This window comes from Pyxicephalus adspersus, chromosome 11 (genome assembly GCF_032062135.1).
Source record: "Pyxicephalus adspersus chromosome 11, UCB_Pads_2.0, whole genome shotgun sequence".
Taxonomy (NCBI): Eukaryota; Metazoa; Chordata; class Amphibia; order Anura; family Pyxicephalidae; genus Pyxicephalus; species Pyxicephalus adspersus.
The window spans coordinates 6,267,682-6,281,232 of record NC_092868.1 but is presented as its reverse complement, the minus strand read 5'-3'; positions in this window follow the sequence as shown (position 1 = coordinate 6,281,232).

Genomic DNA, 13,551 nt, shown 5'->3' with positions numbered 1-13,551 from the left:
GCACAAATGACCCTGTTGATGTCCTGGTTCCCTCCCACCAAGGTTCCCTGCAGCAAATCAACATAAAATTACAAATCTTTTTTTACAGTCCATGGGAATCTATTAAATAGAACAGCAGGGGGTTTGGTAGAACTAAAGAAGGTTATTGATTAGAATTTTAAAATAGCCACCCCTTTAAAAATGTATTAAAGGTAAAACTCTAAGCAAAGCACAAACTGCATTTTTAGATATATCGAATAAAATGTGGTTTTCTTATGTGTTTTTATTTTATCCTAATGTACTGCCTGGAGGGTAAAAAATGAAAAACAAAAAAACAGTTTTGCTTCAATTTGGGAAACCTAGCACATAAAGGAATCTTGTCTGTCCTAACATTTTGTTTCTGTGAGTTGCCGGATAGGCTCTACGCAATGGTATAATTAGAGGGATTTACTAAACCACAATATAGTGTATAGTAAAAAATCTGACTCAGCAGTGTCAGGCCTCTGCAGAGAGATCACTGCTTTCCCACAGAGAGCAAGAGCCCTTTCCTGCAGAATATTAGCAGAAAGCAAACTTTGCACATCCTTTGCTTTCATGCACTTAGGTTCAGTTTATCTTTAAATAACCTGCAAGTTAGGAAAAATATCTGTTGACCTACCAAAAATACCTAGAGATCCTAATTTTGGAATGACAATACTGATCAGCCAAAACATTCCAACCACATGCCTAATATTGCATAGGTCCCCTTAGCTGAGCTATCAAAACATGGGTTCCACAAGACTTCTGAAGGTGTCCTGTGGTATATGGTACCAAGACGTTTTTCCGATGGCCCACCTTCTACCTATGTATCCTGCTGCCATCGCTTCCTGCAGGTAAACAATGCACTTACACCCAGCAATCTGCATTTTCTAAAAACAATTTGTGATTCAATAGACCAGGACGCCTCTTTCAATCACTCCATTGTTGAGTTCTGATGCTCACATGACCATTGAAGACGGGGGTAGGAAGACATGATGTACGGTGTGGTATGACAACTTTTTTGTCAAGGCCAGCATTATGTTTTCCAGCAGTTGCTCCACCACCATGAACACCATAGTGCTTCCACCATGTGCATCAAGCCTTGGACACTGGCTGTCCATCCTTGGACCAATTTCGGTAGGTTTTAACCAATGCCAACCATGAACACCCCACAAGATCTGCTATATTGAAGATGTTCTGACCCATATTCCAGCCATCAGAAACTCTCAGACACCAACACTTGTCCATTTTTCCTTCTTCCACATCATCACCTTCAGGACCTGACTGTTTACTATTTATTATAACCAATTTATTATGTGCCACCATGCCAAGCTCCATTGCAACAAAATCAACCATATGCTTTCCATATTGTTTTGGCTGACTGCTGTGGTTGTTCACCTATGCAATGAACACATTGCAATTTTCCCGAATTGGTGGCCCAACTTAGTGGTTGAGCCTTCAGCCCCCTTGTTAATCCGATCCTCCCCCAAGGGCAGATGGCAGCTCATACACACGACTGTGTGCGACGACGATACAGCTGATATAAACCAGAGGAAGCTTCTCCGCTCAGACCGGTCTATCAGGAGGGAGACTTCATTTTTTGTGTGACAGTCCCTGCAGTTATATATGACATTCCTGTCACTCTGTTTTATGGTTTGTTTGGGTAATTTGCTGTTTCTTTTGCAATTTACACCCCAGGAATAACGAGCTCATTTTTTAATGCACTTTAAAATGCGAGCGATTAGATGGAACAAACCGTCGTGTCCTGTTTATTTATTGACTGCGCCGAGGAAAATGGTCTAATAAGAAAAAATTTTATTACAGAGCCAGTGGAGGATATTTTTAGGGGCATTATGTGGTGGTGACGAAAACAAATTTTTAATGGGCCAGTTGACACTGATAGTTTTGCTCTTTTGTCTAAGGGAGAATTCTGGGAAAACGTAATAAAAAGCGACATGGCTCAATTTACTGCAACTGAATTCAAATAAATTATAAGCAGTCTAGGTGTTAATATTGGAAGTTGTAGCCAGTATGAAGCATTTTCTTAGTCCCATTGCCTGCTGAATGATCCCCAAGATGGGCGCCATATAATAATGGTGCAAATCACAATGTGAGAGGCATCAGCAAGGGGCTCATCTGAGTCAAATTCATATGACTATTTAATTTCTAATCCAGAAAATAGCTGATGGCTCCTGATGATGCCGAACCAAGCATTGTATATTCATGAAACAAGATGGCGCCACGTTCAAGAGGAGTACTGTAATCTGTGTGAGTAGCAATACATATACAAGTATACATGCATGCATCTAACATGGGACATATTTTTCATATTAGGCTCCCTTTAGGAAGAATATTTTAGCTGCTGGAAAGGAATTTGGATTGGCTGACTAGGAAGCTGATGCAAGCAACTTCAGAAGAGCCAGCATCAATGCTGGGAGCACAGCCTACTCTACTTTTTCAACACCAACCAATCACAATAGGAAAGAGAAGAGGCGACCAAGTTCTGTTTGCTTAACTGCCATAGTGAAAAGAGAGGTCACCAGGCTGGCAATGTAAATTTTTCCTTTTTTACATTTTAAATTACACAATTTTGTAAAATTCACTAAGACGATCCATGGTGGAGAATTTTTCAGGTTCATTTGTCTCCAATGGCAGTGATTGATGTTGTATGTAAAATGATGTAGGCATGTAAATCTCAGGAATGGATGAACAATAACACTAATATATGGTGTATGAACTTATTTTGTGTTTATCTGTCTCAATCTTCAATGAGTACAATCTGTGTTGGTAATGGTGTAAACCTTACCCTAGTGGTCAACCTTAGCTTAGACCAGTGCCATAAAGTACAATTGAGTTTTCTTGACCCCTATTTTTTTCCCTTCTGAAAGATTCTGGTAAAGCATACAAAGGCAATGTTGCTTTTCCAACCATTCACAGTTTAGAGAAGACCCTTTTCTTTTCTATAAAGATTGTGCCCATGAACACAAAGCCTTCACTAGGCTACCAATACTGATGAACTCTTGCCATGGAGCCTTGATGACGCCTGCACTCTTAGATTTACTTATAGTTCCCATTATTCATACACAGATATCACACAATACTCAGCATACAAAGAGCCGCGCTTGCTAGGAACACATGTTCACTTGTGAATGTTCTAATAATTACCAAAATATTGACACAATAAAAGGTGTTAATTATCTTTTACAGTTAGAATCGGAAATATTGGCTTATTTAACACAATACTTTGTGTTAATACTTGATGCAGTGTTTAATAAAGCATTCTTGAAACAACATACAACAGAAGCACTAGTTACCTGCCTAATTAGCTGATTAATAATGAATCATTCAGTCAGATTAAATGATAATAACTAACAGGTCAGTCTCAGTCAATTCTGAAATTGGTGTAGTTTAATGGTAACCACAGAGTGCAGCCGAACTATGTTCAAATTTTACGGTAAACAGATATATGCAAAGCTTTTGGTGGGCTCAGAACAGCTACCTAAAGCAATGGATTAATTTTGAATTACTGTAGCTGGATGAATAAATCATGAGTTTTGATTAAACACTATGAGCTAGTTTACCGTTCTCCAGTCCTCCAAAAGACATCAAATGTTGCAAATTCAGCCATTATTAGGGTCTATGGAGAAGTGAGATGGTAAAGAATGCCTTTAGACTTCATTTATTTTGTGGTGGACTAAGAACTGAATAGGTCCTCATGCAAGAACATTTGGTGGACCTCCCCATTCAACTAATACTCAAGTCCAAACACTCTGGCTATGATTTATTGAAGATCTCTAAGATTGCAGAAGGTAGGCCATCATGGAGGAACCAGGTGATCCAAAAACCTGGAATAGACCTAGAACTGAAAACATTTGCCAACTGATGTTAAATGATTTTAAGTAACACATTATAGGTTTGTTGGATCTGGAATGTTTCCTCATGATAGTCTATCTTCTCCCATTTTGGGGAGCTTTAATAAATCAGGCTCCCTGTGTTTAGTTATTATGCAGGTATGGGAATTTATGGCCATCATACCAGCCAACTTTTTGTTCTTTTGTTTCCAGATAAAGTGGTAATTGGCTTGAACCCAAGTCCGTTATACTGCTGTCCATGACCCTACTCTAAGTATTAGCCTATTTTGGTGACCAAAGAACCCCAATAGGATAGTGATGGTAATAAAACTGACAAAACATTTTAATTTTATATATAAGTAAATGTTACAGTATACAAAGAGATTTTGGACACCTGTGCTCTTCTCACCTCATGCCAACATTTGGGTGAAGGCTATTTTGTTGCAGTAGGATGGTGCTTCTCTTTACAAATCAGTTCCATAAAGATATGTCCAACTTGATGTGGAAGAAACCAACTGGCCTTCACAGAAACTTGAACCCAATACTACTGTGCACAATTAGGATGAACTGAATGCTGGTCATTATGAACTAAACTAATCATCACAAACCTAAATTGAACTGACCTGCTATGTTCATTAAGAGGGGCTCCCACCATCTCTAAAGCAAATTCCCAGGTTTGTACACCTGCAATGCCCACTATGAGGGTCTCCCACTATCCTACAGTGAGTTTCTGGGTCTGTACATCTGCTGTGACCACCATGAGGAGCTCCAACTATCCTACACTGGGTTTTTGAGTCTGTACAACTGCTGTGTCCACCAAGGGTCACCATTTTCCCCAAATTGAGTTACTGGGTTTGTGCTCAGTATGAAGGATTCCCATTAACTTCCCAGTGCGTTATCAGGTTTGTACACCTACTATACCCATTATGAGGGGGCTCCAACTTTCCCCACCATATTTTTTATGTATTTTATAATGTAAATATAATGGAACATGCAACACACAAACATGAAGGAAACCCTGAATCTCCCAGGAGAAAATAAACAGGAATCATTAAAGCCAGATCTCTTTGGTGCCAGCCAACAAGAAATGGATATATGAGGTTTTCAGAGATACTGTAAGTTAAACAACCTATAAGTTTCTTATATTTATTGCAGAATCTGGTGCCAAGATCTCAGTGCTTAAGTTTCATTATCTGTACAACTGCCATGACCATTACCAGGAGGTCCCACCCTCCCTGCTGTTTTTTTAATTAATTTTATATGTTGAAGAATGCAATGTAGAAGGGACCCCCGGAGAGACTAATTCTGTTAGTAAAGTGGTTGAAATTGAGGTTTTCATGTTCTTTTTTTTCTTTTTTAGTTTTACAATTTTTTGCTTCTTTTTATGTAGAAACTGTTATTGGATTTCTAAAGAGATTTGCTACTTTTCATTACAACTTAATAATTATTGTGAATTCCATTTTCCTAATCCTTATCCTATTTTTTTTATTCATTATTTTAAAAATAGCCTTGGTGTTATGCTTCAGGTTGTGTCAATCATTCTGGTTAAGGTGAAAAAGGCCAAACAACGCCATTGTTTGGTGAATAAATTCAGAGCCCAGGGAAATGTGCATTGTGCCTATCATCATCCATCAGTTGGATTTGCTGAGCCATAATTGTCATTGATAGGTATAACATATGGTTAAGCCAGTCGAACCAGTAGATCAGTGTTTCTCAACCAGGGTTCCTGGTTGGCTGGATTGGCAGAGCCATAGATAATACCTTTAATTGACAGGTATAGCCCACGGAACCTAGACCAGTGCCCTATAGAAGTCAATAACAAATATAGCGTATGGCCCCCTGTTCGATTAGCTAAGCCATACTCTATGCCTATCATGGTGCTTTTTGACATACCTGTCAAGGTTGGCATTGATTTGACCGTTGAATCATATGACATTTGGGTCAATTTGGGTAAACAAACCAAATAGAGGCAAATTTGACCAACACTACTTAAACATTGCAAAAATAAGATTTTACTTTTCCATACTTGAACACCAGTCTAGACCAGGTATTATTTTCAGTTAATATATACTATGTCAAGTCATTGACATGTAATGCTTACAATGCTAGGGCAGTACTCTATACCAGTCAATAACAGATATAGAGTATGGCTCAGCCAAATCCAACTGAAATGCCATGACGGACTGTCAATGGCCCCCAGTTGGATTGGCTAAGCCATGCCCTTTGCCTGTCAAGGTTGGGACTGATTTTGCTACTGATACAACCAGGACATTGGGGTCAACTCAGGTAAACTGTTGACCTACCAAATTGAGTAAAATTTGACCAACACTACTTAAAAACAGCTTAAAAAAAAGAAAAAAGATTTTAAAATGTCCTAATTTGTCCACCAGTCTAGACCAAGTATTATTTTCCGTTAATGTCAAGCATCTGCATAAAATGAAACCGTGAACATGTATAAATAAATTTATCAATATAACTGGCTACAAATAAAAACAGCCGAACCAAACTTTTAAACACAAACTTGGCAGTTGAATATCATACTGCTCCTGATAATAAATTGAGCCGTACTAAAAATAAATCCTCTAAAAAAGCAGAGTATGTTTTCTGAAGACACCTTTTCTAGGTGATTTCCTGTCTGACTTTTACAATCAGATTTGATTTCTCCATATGCAATTTCCACATTTCATTAATAGGTGTAAGATCGGCCAGCACCACACTGTGAATTACTGACTAGCGTCGCTAGAATTTGCCTTAGTTTCAGGGCCATTGAGATGAACTGGTCAAAAATCTCTGGATTATAAATGTCCAAAATCCCCCCAAAAAATTAAGTTAATAGGTAATAAAGTTTTGGGGTCTGTAACAGTTAAAGTAACCAAAATGGTATGGGGAGGCCAAAAAATGTCTGAGGAGCATTGTGCTAATTGAAAAAAAAGAATATGTGAACGGTGATAGGATGAGGGGAGCCAATTGGAGGCCAACATGGGAAAGAAATCCCTCAATTTGCAATTTGGTTTCTTTTCTCAGAATGGAGACACAAAATGTGTGACAACAAATAAGTCAGTGACGTGTAAAGAAATAATATTCCTCTTTTAGAACTGTGCAGACTGCGAAATTATAACTATATAGAATACAAGTGCACTTTAATTTTTTTTTTTTTATTATTTATTTTTTTTTTGTAGAAATAGACAATTCGTGTTTTTCACAATGGTAAATTGATAACAACTGAAACTATAAATACATAACACCCCCATTTAGAAATTCAATTTACAAATTTACACAAATTTTGTGACTTTAAATTCTAACAATAATAATATAATAATATCCTGCATGTAAAACATTACAAAACTTCCCAGTACCCACAACAGTAGGAAAGATCAGTTCTTTGCACCCCGAAGCATTATTTCTCCATTTCAGCAGTAGAATTTTGATCAAACATCATTTGGTTCTTGTAGGATCAAACCCAACGAGCGTTGTTCTGGTGAAACTTGACTTTAACCTAAAGCCAAACAGCAACCCTATTACGGATTAAGTTCCTCATAAAAGCCGGAGTTTTTTTTGCAAATCTTTACCCAGACCCCTGCAGCCGGAGGTGAGGTTTTAGCGGCCCACGTTCATGCCGCACATATTAAACTGGATTCTACCTTTGTGAACATTTTTAATAGCTAAATGTGATAAACCCACTGGTTTTCCAGAAATAACTTCTCACATCGCTTAGAAGATTGGTTAATTATACACTCCGGTAGAGTACGTCTAACACAGATACCTAAACTTGATCAAAATTAGTGCTCTATGAACACAGACGGGTTAATTAAAAAAAAATGTAAGAAGAAATATTAAAAGCTCGTGTTCCTGTTATAAGAACTAATTTGCTTGCGGTGCACCTTGAAAAGCTGGAAAGAGGAATCAGTTTTACAGGGCAGTAAATTTATTGGATTAAAAGACATCAGGGATTGACTTATTTTTAAGTGACCAATGGACATCTTTGGTAACTGGAAAATGGCCAATTCATTGGACACACCATGGTACACCGGGTATAATGGAATTCCTCATCAGGGAGAAGTAGATGGAGCCTGTAGATGTTACAAAAATTGCATTGATCATAAAGAGAGGCCCGTAGCAGATAAGCGGAGGGGCGGCATGACAGGTGTCCTCGTGCGCCCTGGAAAGAAGAGGGGGGGTGGGGGTTAGGATTGAATTACAGTAAATAGAGAATGGGATTGAGTGAGGGTCAGGTCAAAAGTTTAAGGGGTGGAGAGAAATAATTAAAAGGAGAGGGTAAGGGAGAGACAGCACAGTTTTTTGAAGAGAAGAAATCTCCCACCCACCCGCCCTGTTAGAAGGAGCGTGGAGGCGGTTGAGGTTTGGTGGAAGGTAAGTGTTCTGGGTTAATTAAGGGTGGGGGGGCACCCAAGGTGGTGGCGTAACCCCCCCTCTGGTAAATGGAATGGTGGAGGCCCCTGAGGTGGTGCTGTGCTGCTAGGGGGCCTGGTTGGATTGATGTTTTGGTTATTATGGAAATGTGGTGGCGTGGCGGACTTTACCTTCCGGACCTGCAATCTAGTTATTCGGTAAAATGGTTTTGGCGAAAAAAGGTGTAAGTGAGAGGTATAGGTCAGTTAGTGAGAAAGGGTTAATTTTAAGGTTGTCATTAAAATGTTATGTAAATGTTATTTAAATGGTTATTTAAATGTTATGTACAAAGTTATTAATTGGTTTGAGGGTTATTTGTTATGTAAATAAACGGCTGCTTGACAGCCATTTTAAAACGCATTTGGTGTGGAGTTTTTATTGTAGGTATAGGGATTTTTAAGTGGGTGGGGCTGTCAAGATGGAGCGTGAATTGGTAAGTGCGGGTTTGGGGGGGAAGAGAGTTGTAAGGCAAGGTACGAGGTACCCTAGTCATGTGTGAGGAACAGGAGAATGAGAATATTGTCCCTCAACCCAATTGTAAGTAATAAGTAGCAAATAAAAACATATATAGTGTATCATTCATACCCAATAAAAAAGGAATCTTCTGTAAATTATTGCTCAGAGCCCGTTAAGGTTGCCAAAGATAATAATAGAAACATAAGTAACTGTTTTGAGGGTCTTCCAGCTTTGAAATGGCGACACTATGGGTCTTCATAACTTATCTTGATGGAAAAAATAGGCAGAAAGATCAATTCGGATCTAAACAAATGTTATTTTAATTTTGGACCTAACAAGAAAGGGTAAAATGTAATGCAAGGGGATGAAGTAGCTCTATTAGTGGAACTCTTTAAACCCCCTTGCAAGGGCCTATAGTAGAGCATTGGCTGACTTTACAGGATATTACATTGTACAAGGCAGAAAAGAAGTACCTGGTAGTTTTTTTACCCTAAACCTTTAACAACATCAAAGTCACAATCCCCTCATCTGTTGTCCATTGTCCCACCCAGTGCCTGGTTTGCTATGAAACACTCAACTTTATCTTACATACAGATAACTGTCTGGAGTCAACTCAAAGTCCAGCGCTTGTTCCTCATATTTATTTGCCACTTCAACCATCCTTGGGAGATTGGAGTTTTAATTGGATATGAAGTTATGAACCCCCGACCACCAAGCTAGAATGCTGCAGGAAGAGGATGGAGTAATTACCCTACCACCTCCATCAATGGATCACTGTAAACCCCTATGGGACACAGGATATACTTTTTTTGCTGAGCAAGGTCAAGAGTAATGGTGGACTTTACAAGTAATTACATTGATCAGGTCAGAAGTTACTTATCTGGTGCTCTCTTCCCTGAACCCTTAACAATGTCACAGCCACAATCTCCTCAACTGTTGTCCATTGTCCCACTCATTGCCTGGTTTGCTGTGAAACTTTTAACTTTATCGTATATACAGATGACTGTCCAGGTTCAACACTCTTGGCTCTCACTCATTTGCGACTTCAAGACTACACCATACAATTCCATTCTTGGAGTTCATACTCCACCATCCTTGGAGAGATTAGAATTTTAGGTGGATAACGAATATGAACCCTGGAACTTCAGGCTAGAAATTAAGGGGCAGGAGTGGCTACCCTACCAGCTCCATCAATGGAACCCCAGTAACCTTCCAGGCCATACTGGATGCAATTTTTGTCTTGCAAAAGCCTACAGTAGAACAATGGCTGACTCTACGGGCAATTACATTAATCAAGGCAGAAACTAATTATCTGGAGCTTAGTTCCATATACCATTATCAACATCACAGCCACATTCTCATCCACTGATGTCAATGGTCTCGCCTATTTCCTGGTTTGCTACAAAGCACTCAACTTTATCTTACATACAGATGAATATCCACGCTCAACTCAAAATCCAGCTCTTGGCTTTTACTTATTTGCCACTTCAAGACTCCACCATACAATTCCAATCCTGGAGTTCATAGGCCACCATCCTTGGAGAGATTGAAGCTTTAGTTGGGTATCAAATTATTAACCCTTGAGGTCCAGGTTGGGAAAAGGGTATGGAGAAGCTACCCTACCACCTCCATCAATAGAACCCTGTGATGCCCCAGGTGATACTGGATAGACTTTTTGATTTGAAAGGGATTGTAGTAGAGCAATGGCCGACTTTACAAGTAATACAATTTTTCAGGGAAGAAGCTACTTATCTGGTGTCCCCTCCCTAAACCCTTAACAACATGACGGCCACAATCTCCTCAACTGTTATCCATCGTCCCACTCATTGCCTAGTTTACTACGAAACACTCCAGGTTCAGTTCTTTTGGCTCTCATTTATTTGCCACTTTAAGACTTCACCTTCCATCTCCATTCATTAAGTTCATACTCAACCTGGGATAGATTAGAGCTTTAGGTGGGTATCAAATTATGAACCTTGGACCTAAAGACCAGAATGCTAGCCACCAAATAATCATATTGATGCATAAACGGATGGATTTGGCTGATGGGCCAGCAAGGACATAAGATAAATGTCTTCATGTAAATGTAAGTCCTGGAACAAGAATTCTTTGTCAACACATTGTGCGTAAGTTGCAATCATGTTCCTCCAAAATGCGTTTGCCAGAACACGTCAGCTAATTTGTGTCACTTTTATTTACTATGGACAAACTCTAGACAAACTATTAGAGAAAGGCACTTTTATTTGTTAATGTGATCTTTTTAATGTGACAGGCTACAAATCTTTATACCTGGCAAAGTTTTAATATCCCTCCCAGTCTTCATACAGAACACAATATTCCAGGCGAGATCTCACCAGTGATCTATAAAGCGGAGTTACAAGCTTTTCTCTCGCTGCCTATTGCTAATAACCCATTTTATACAGCAGAATCCTGCTGAGTTCCTGGCCCGCTTTGCTACATTACCTGCTTAACTTTAAGCCATCACAGATAGATTTGTTTCTGAAGGCTTTGTGGATAGTCTAAAGTGGCATCAAACATAGAAAATGAACATATTTACCATAAAGCTTCATGCCCCAGGCATGTCATAATGTAATAAAAAGTTTAGAGAAAAACTTTGGCCAGACGTATCTGATGTTTGGCAGGAAGGAAGCTAATTTATGCTTGGTGGCCTGATGTTTGCCAGCGGAGCACCTGATTCAGACATTTCTTGGATTCGGATGATAGAGACGTGTACTAAGCCCCGAAATGGAGGGTAACTCAAAGTCTTAGGTGGTCAGAGTGTACAGGAGAGGTTATAATGGAGCCCCTGGGCAATTATGCAATGAGGGTAATAAATTCACTAAATTGACATCATTTCAGCTCTCTGCACCCCATCATTCTATCGGTTGGAGCCAGGGAGAGGGTAGGGGCTCTAAGTAATTGTCCAGTTTGCCCCCAACCCATGGCTTGGAAGTGCATTTGAATTAAGAAGTGAATGTGTCCTGATAACAATATGTGGTGGAGCAAGCCACTAAAACATTGGGATGTTGATAGCAGAACTATCTGTCCTTCAAAGTCCAATGTTGGGCTCACCTATTAAACCCCAATTGCCTCCCTCAACAAAGTTTACCCCAGCATGTATTTATTTTTTGTTTTTGTTTTTTGTATGGATTTTTTCCAAACTGGTCAAGGGCCCATTTAATTTTTGAAAACATGCTCTGTTCAAAAAAAGGCAATAGTGCGGTTAGCACACTTTTTTAAACTGACCAAGTCTTCCATAGGCCTGAGATTTTACAGCCATTCTAGCCAAGATCATTGGTACCAGGGCATAGAGTGTGACCACCCACCAGATTCTGAATCTCTGATGCTTTGCACTCACAGTATTTCCTCAGTCTATCATGTTTTATGACGCTATATATCAATAAACTTGGAAGACTGAGGACATCAAGTGGCTAAAAGGTAGTACTGCACTATAAAAAAGCAGAAGGCTGGAGTGGGGCTTTAGTTTTACCTTCTTAATTGACTAACTGAAACTTAAAAACTAAATTTTTTACCCAATTGTTCTCATCCCTGCAGATAAATAACATGCAAGCTGGTCCCTAAGTTCCTTCTTGTGCACCAAGGATGAAGAAGACTGTCCACCATTGACTTATATACACATGATTGCTCAAGTTCAAGTCCAAGTGTCTAGGCTTTCACCTATTTTGTACTTCAAGACTCCACCTCCATTCCTGGGGTCCTAGAAGGTGTCAGGCCAAGGATCATTTTTTCAAAATTTGGGACCCTCAGGACTTTCCACATCTCTATGTATTCCACATCCTTTTGCTCAGCATCCTATAGGGAATGGGGCCACAGGAGCTCCAGCAACCTCCACAATGTGAATATCAATATGGAAAATTGCTTTCGTTTGGCGCCCATTCCTCAATGACTCAGATAGAAAGTCTGATGTTACATGCCAGCGCCACCCTCCGTACCAATAGTCCTGATTTACTATAAAGAACATATACTTTCATGGGTGAAACTGGATGATCCAGCAAACCTGGAATAGATTTCTTAAAAATCATTTGCTATTATTTGGCAAATGTTTCCAATCCTGGATCAGATCCATTCCAGGTTTAGAGAATCAGGTTCTCCCATGATAGTCTATCTTCTCCAGTCTTGGAAACCTTTATTAAATCAGGCCCAATGTATGTTTGTGAGGGCAGAATGTCCTGGTATTAAGACCTATAAAGCTTTGCACTCACAGTATGTCCTCAGTCCACCATGCTTTATGACACTGATGAGTCATTTATCTTGGAAAACCGAGGACATCTAGTGGCTAATAGGAAGTATTGCACAATAGAAAAGCAACAGGTTAGAGTGAGGCTTTATTTTTTTCATGAATTTTTTTGAAATTTGGGACCTTCTGGACCTTTCACACCTCTATATATTCCACCTCTTCCTGTACAGCTTCCTAGAGGCACTGGTTGAAGTGGTCCCTGTGCTCATCTATTGTTTGTCGTTTATTAAAATGTTCTGCAAGTTTCATGAAAATAGATATTAAACTATACGCGTTTCAGCTCGTCTTCATTCCAGCTGCTGGCCAAAGCCTTTTCTAGCATTAGTAAAAAAATAAATCTAGTTGAGGAAGCGATTGGCTCCGTCTTTGGTTATTGTTCCATTTTAATAATCTTGCGAGGAGTACATTCAGTTTGTTGTCAGATCTCGTAAAGACGGTGGCGAGACTCATAAACAGGTAATGAAACTTGTAATCCACGAGTACAGACTTAAAATATCTGCGCTGACTATGATGGTAGGCTGAAGGAAGAGAAAAAGAAATGATAAAGGAAATATTAAAAGGTTTCATCCTCTTGTTTTA